Source organism: Mus musculus, chromosome 6 (assembly GCF_000001635.26).
Source record: "Mus musculus strain C57BL/6J chromosome 6, GRCm38.p6 C57BL/6J".
NCBI lineage: Eukaryota > Metazoa > Chordata > Mammalia > Rodentia > Muridae > Mus > Mus musculus.
Window position 1 is genome coordinate 33,087,903 of NC_000072.6, and position 5,696 is coordinate 33,093,598.

The 5,696-nt window shown below is 43.3% G+C and overlaps 1 non-coding gene across 1 annotated transcript; it reads right to left on the reverse strand.

Annotated features, from left to right (window-relative positions):
- Window positions 1-743: 743 nt before the first annotated feature.
- On the reverse strand, window positions 744-847 carry Gm22321. The gene has a single exon (XR_003956566.1). It is a non-coding gene; the product is annotated as a U6 spliceosomal RNA (small nuclear RNA).
- Window positions 848-5,696: the final 4,849 nt, after the last annotated feature.

The window sequence follows — 5,696 nt, forward strand, 5'->3', positions numbered from 1 at the left end:
CATCTCAAACAGTTCATCCCCAGTTTCTCTTGGAGTTTTGCATCCTGGATTCCTGTCCTGCACAAACTCGCCCATCATTCCCGGTACTGGAAATTCCCTTCACTGCTCCCTTGAGGGAGGTCGACTTTTCCCACGATCCTCCTCTTCTTCCTTTGAGTTAGTACCTATTCTTCCGGCACATGTCCTCCATTGTCTTTCTGCACTAGCTCTGTCTGTTCCCAGAGCGGCTGCATGTCTGAAAATATCTTCACCCTATTATCATACTTGATTTATAATCTGAGTGAGATAAAGACTCCTAGGATTAATATTATTTTTGATTCAGAGGTTTCCAAGCTCCCTGGGGTAGAGCAGGTCTTCCACTCCTGGGAAAAACTGGGGTAGTCTTCTCTGCTAACTGTATACCACATCTCTGTCTTCCTGCCACTTAATAAACACGTTTTAAAACCCATTTACTCTTGCTTCATTTCCTATCCCTTTGATCTTCTAAGTTTCCCTTTATAGTATTTATTTTTATTTTTAATTTTGTGTATGAGTGGGGGGGGCAGTGTATACACACGAATGCAGTGCTCACAGAGCTCAGAGAGGAAGGATGCTGAGCTACTTCAGTGCAGACGCTGGGGACTGAATCAGATTCTCTGGAAGAGAACAGTACCCGCTCTTAATCCTAGCGCCATCTCTTCAGACCTACACCTTTTAAATGTTTATCTTTAAACTAATTTAATCTGTATCATTTTAGTATGCTTGAAAATATGGAGTAGTCCACAAATTTGCACTTCATCTTTGCACAAGGGCCATGCAAATTTTTGTATCACTCCAATTTTGCAGTCTGTGCTACTGAAATGAGCCCTTGGGCAGGTTTTAAAGAAAGAGATTATTTCCAGTCAATGTTTCAACATGGTAATCTATTTTTAAATAACATTTCCTCATTTCAAAATCAATACATGTTTATTGAATAAAACACAAATAAGCAAAAGTAGGAAAATTACAATGACCTCTAATAGCACTGCCGAGAGACAATTACTAATAGGGGCCATATTTTTCCAAGGTTTCTTCCTAAATGTTACACACACACACACACACACACACACACACACACACAGTTGTTGCTATTGTTACTCACTGCCACCTTCATTTCTAGAGTGTGTGTAAGGGTTTAGGGTGCTGTCAGACGGTCCTTTGTTGAGCAGTACACTGAGAAGAGGAGTTGAAAACTGCTGAGGAAGAGGGCATGATTATTCACAATAATCTGTAAAAGGGGACACAGATGTGCTTGGCACAGGAGGAAAAGCCAAGGAAAAGCACAGGGACACCAAAGATATTAGCTTTGGATGAAATGCAAGTAGTGGGCTGGGGATTTAACTCAGTTGGTAGACGACTTTTCTAGCATGCAAAAGGCTCTAGGTTCAAACTCCAGTAATCCATAAACTGGGCATGGTGGCTTGGTGGCCAACACCTGTAATCCCAGGACTATGAGACCATATGTACATAAATACTACATATGTACATACATACATACATACATACATACAAGCTGAAAAGAGGCCCCTAGGTACAAGTTAATGCATATTTATATGCAAAATGTTTAATCAAAAGAGGCTGATAACGCAAATGCCCATCCAAAGGTGAATGGATAAACAAATTGTGGTATATAGATATTAGAATATTACTTATCAATACAAAGGAAAGGTGGGCTGATACGAGCCACACTATAAATATACCTAGAAACACTAAGGTAATTGAAAGAAGCTGGCATGCTGCACGGTTTCTAGGAGTTATCTAGAGCAGTAAGCTCACTGAGACAGAAAGCAAACAGGTGACAATTAGGACCTGAAGAAGGGGATGAACAGGCAGTGACTGTTTAATGGATACGAGTGTCCTTTTAAAGAGATGAAACTGTGTCCAGAAGAGATTGCGGTGTCACTTGCACAAATTATAAATGTGCTAAATGCTATCAGGTGGCACACTTTAAAATAGTTAATTTGTATTATGCGAATTTCTCCTTCAGTTGGGGGGGGGGGTGGATAAAAAACCCTAAGCATTATCTTTAGTGGCCACACACTGCTCCTTTTCATGGCCAGACTCTAATTTTTAAAAATGAGTTCTTCATTTTTTGACATAGAGATTATTTTTAAATTTCCCTTGTTAAAAAAAAAGAACTATAGCAAATAACCTAACAGCGTAATATTTGCACTTATCTCTATCTAGAAATTTTTTCAAGTAGTCTATTTAGATAATTTTTTTCAGATTGCCCTTCAAGAAACATTTTAAAAGATTAAGATTCATCTACTCCAAGGAAATAGTTTGTAACAATATGTTCAGAGTGGAGCCCTTATAAAATGATGCAGATCTCCCAATGTTGCCCTATCCACAGGAACCAGAGAACACTCATAAGTTCATATAGCACCCACATGTGTGCCTTGTAAGTTCTATCAACAGTAGGATAATTTATACACCACACAAAGAAATGAAAAGATTAATATTTTTTAATTAACTAACCCTCTCCCACATCATAATATGATGTGAACCATCAGAAAGCGATAGGGGTGATGTGATGGTTGGAGTATGCTTGGCCCAGGGAGTGATACTATTAGGAGGTGTAACCTTGTTGGAGTAGGTGTGGCCTTGTTGGAGGAAGTTTGTCACTGTGGGTGGGTGTGGGTTTTAAGACACTCATTGAAGCTGCCTGGAAGCCATTCTTCTAGCAGTGTTCTGATAAAGATGTAGAATTCTCAGCTCCTCCAGCTCCATGCCTGCCTGGATGCTGCCATACTCCTACCTTGATGGTATTAGACTGAACCTCTGAACCTGTAAGGCAGCTTACAATTAACTGTTGTCCTTATAAGCTGTGCTGTGGTCATAGTGTTTGTTCACAGCAGTAAAACCCTAACTAAGACAGGTGGGCTTCTCCTATTTTATCCCATCTCTCAACTTGGGGCACTACAACCAAGTACCACAGGATGGGTAGAGTAAACAGCAGTTTACTTTCTCACAGTCCTCGAGGCATAGAAACCCAAGACCATTAGCATGGATAGCTGCACAAAGGCCTCTTTCTTGGCTTGTTGATACTAGAGACACAGTTCTGGGGGGTACTAGTTAGTTCATATTGTTGATCCTCCTATAGATAGGGTTGCCGATCCCTTCAGGTTCTTGGGTATTTTCTCTAGCTCCTTCTTTAGGGGCCCTGTGTTCCATCCAATAGATGACTGTGAACATCCACTTCTGTATTTGCCAGGCACTGGCATAGCCTCACAATGCCAGGGCCAGGAAGTGGGAGTGGGTGGGTTGGGGAGCACGGTGGGGGGAACGGTATAGGGGACTTTTGGGATAGCACTTGAAATGTAAATGAAGAAAATATCTAATTAACAAAAAAGGACATTAGTCACCTCTTCAAAGGCTCTTGTTGATCCATGATGAGTCCTGTGGTACTGTAGTCAGAATGGTGTAGGAGGGGCACCATTCATCCCAGAGTGGGGAGAAGTCTTCTCATCCTCCCAGTCTTCAGATGCCTGTCCATTCTCTACATTACTGCAAGAGGGAACACTCTTAAATTTGAAAAGCAGCAACATGACCACAGTGTTTGAAACACCCCACTGCCTTCAGTTCATGGTCTCCTGGGGCTGTAGACTTATAGCATACCTTCTGTCTTGGTTAGGGTTTCATTGCTGTGCTGTGAAGGAACACCATAGCCAAGCCAACTCTTATAAAGGAAAAAGTTTAATTGGGGCTGGCTTACAGTTTCAGAGGTTCAGTCCATTATCATCATGATGGCATGATGCTTGCAGGCATGGTGCTGGAAGAGCCAAGAATTCTATATCTTGAGCTGAAGACTGCAGGAGGGGACTGTCTTCTGAAAGCAGCCAGGAAGAGACTGAAATCCCACACTGGGAAGACTCTGAGCATAGGAGACTGCAAAGCCCACCTACACAACAGCACACTTCCTCCAACAAGGCCCACACTTTCTCCAATAAGGCTATATCTCTTTATTGTGCCATTCCCTAAGGCCAAGCATTCAAACACACAAATCAATGGGGCCAAAGCTATTCAGACCACCACACCCTCTTGCTTTGCACTCTTCATGGTTCCCACATCACACAGAGCAAAGAGAGAGTAACCTTCTGGGATCCTACAGAGTAGAACACAATCTGCCACTCCCCACCCCTACCCCCACCCCCACCTCACCCACTCCTCTGCCTTTTGTCCACTTTGCTCCAGCCATGCTGGCCTTCTCCACATTCCTCTAACTCTTCAAGCCTCACCATCGCAGAGCCTTGTTGAGCTCTGTTTGGGAATGCTCTGCCCAGCCGGCTTAGTTAGGTCTCTGTTGCTGTGATAAACACCATGAACAAAAGCAATCTGGGGAGGGGAGGGTTTATTTTTAGTGTAACAGTTAGTTATTCATCATCACTGAAGTCAGAGCTGGGACCTGGAGACCAGAAGTGAAGCAGAAGTCATTGGGAATGCTGCTCGCTGGCTTGCTCTTACAGGCTCCTCTCAGCCTGCTTTCTTATACCCGTCCCAGACGACCTGCCCAGGGCTAGCACTGCCCACAGTGGACTAGGTCCTCCCACATCAATCATTAATTAAGAAAATGTTCTACAAACTTGCCTACAGGCCATTTGATGGATTTCTTTCTCAGTGGAGGTTCCCAAATGACTCTGGCTTATGTCAAGTTGAGGAAAACTAACCAAGACTCCTGCGGTCTGCAGGATCAGCTGTGACCATACTTTTTCGATGCTTTATTGGGTTCTTTAACCTACCATGCTTCACCACAATGCCTTTCAACCTCCCAACACTAGGTAGGTGAGAAAGGTGAGAAGAGAAAGGGAGCATAGATCTCTTCACACTACTTACTGCTGAATAGGGGTGTCAAGTTCCTTGGGGGCAAGTCCAAACTTTGTCATCAGGATATCTCTAGCCAGCAACCAGCAACAAACAGTAATCAATCCAGCAATCCAGCAAAGGCAGCAGCAGGGACAGCAGTAGCTGCTACAGCCTCAAGGGGCTCTGGCATTTTTAGATCCTCTCAAGAGTCCCCAGAATTCCAAAGGTAAACTGTTTTCAGCTGGCAGAATCACACCCCCACCAGAGCACGGGACAAATCACAGTCAGCTGCTTCAGTCTGAAGCAGTCCATAGCTCACATCTGGGTTTAAAACAAAAGCATATTCCTATAACATTACTGGGTTTTTAAAGAATTCAACAATTTTATGGCAATCAACACCTTGGTTTCCTTTCAGCCTTTCCTTGCCTCTCTCCTTGTTTCTGTATCTGCTCCCTCTATATGGTACTGCCCTGTGCTCAGAGCCTTTCTCACATGCACATAATATTTATTTGTTCACTTATGAGAGGGATTGAATCCAGGCCCTATACATGGCAGGTAAGCTCTATTTTTTGATACAGGGTCTCTCACTGGCCTGAAACTGGAAATTAGTGTAGGCTGACTGTCCAGCAAGCTCAGGAATTTCCTTGTCTTTACCTCTAGGAACTGGGAGTATACTCATGTGCCCTCAGGCTGGCTTCTTAAGCGGGTGCTGGGCATCAAGCTCAGGTGCCCACGATTGCATGGCGAGCGCTGTACCAACTGAGTTGGTTCCCTAATTCCTTATTCATTTACTAATTTATTTATTTATTTAAACATCACTTTGTAGCCAGGTATGGTGGTACGTGCCTTGGGAGGCAAAGGCAGGCAGATCTCTG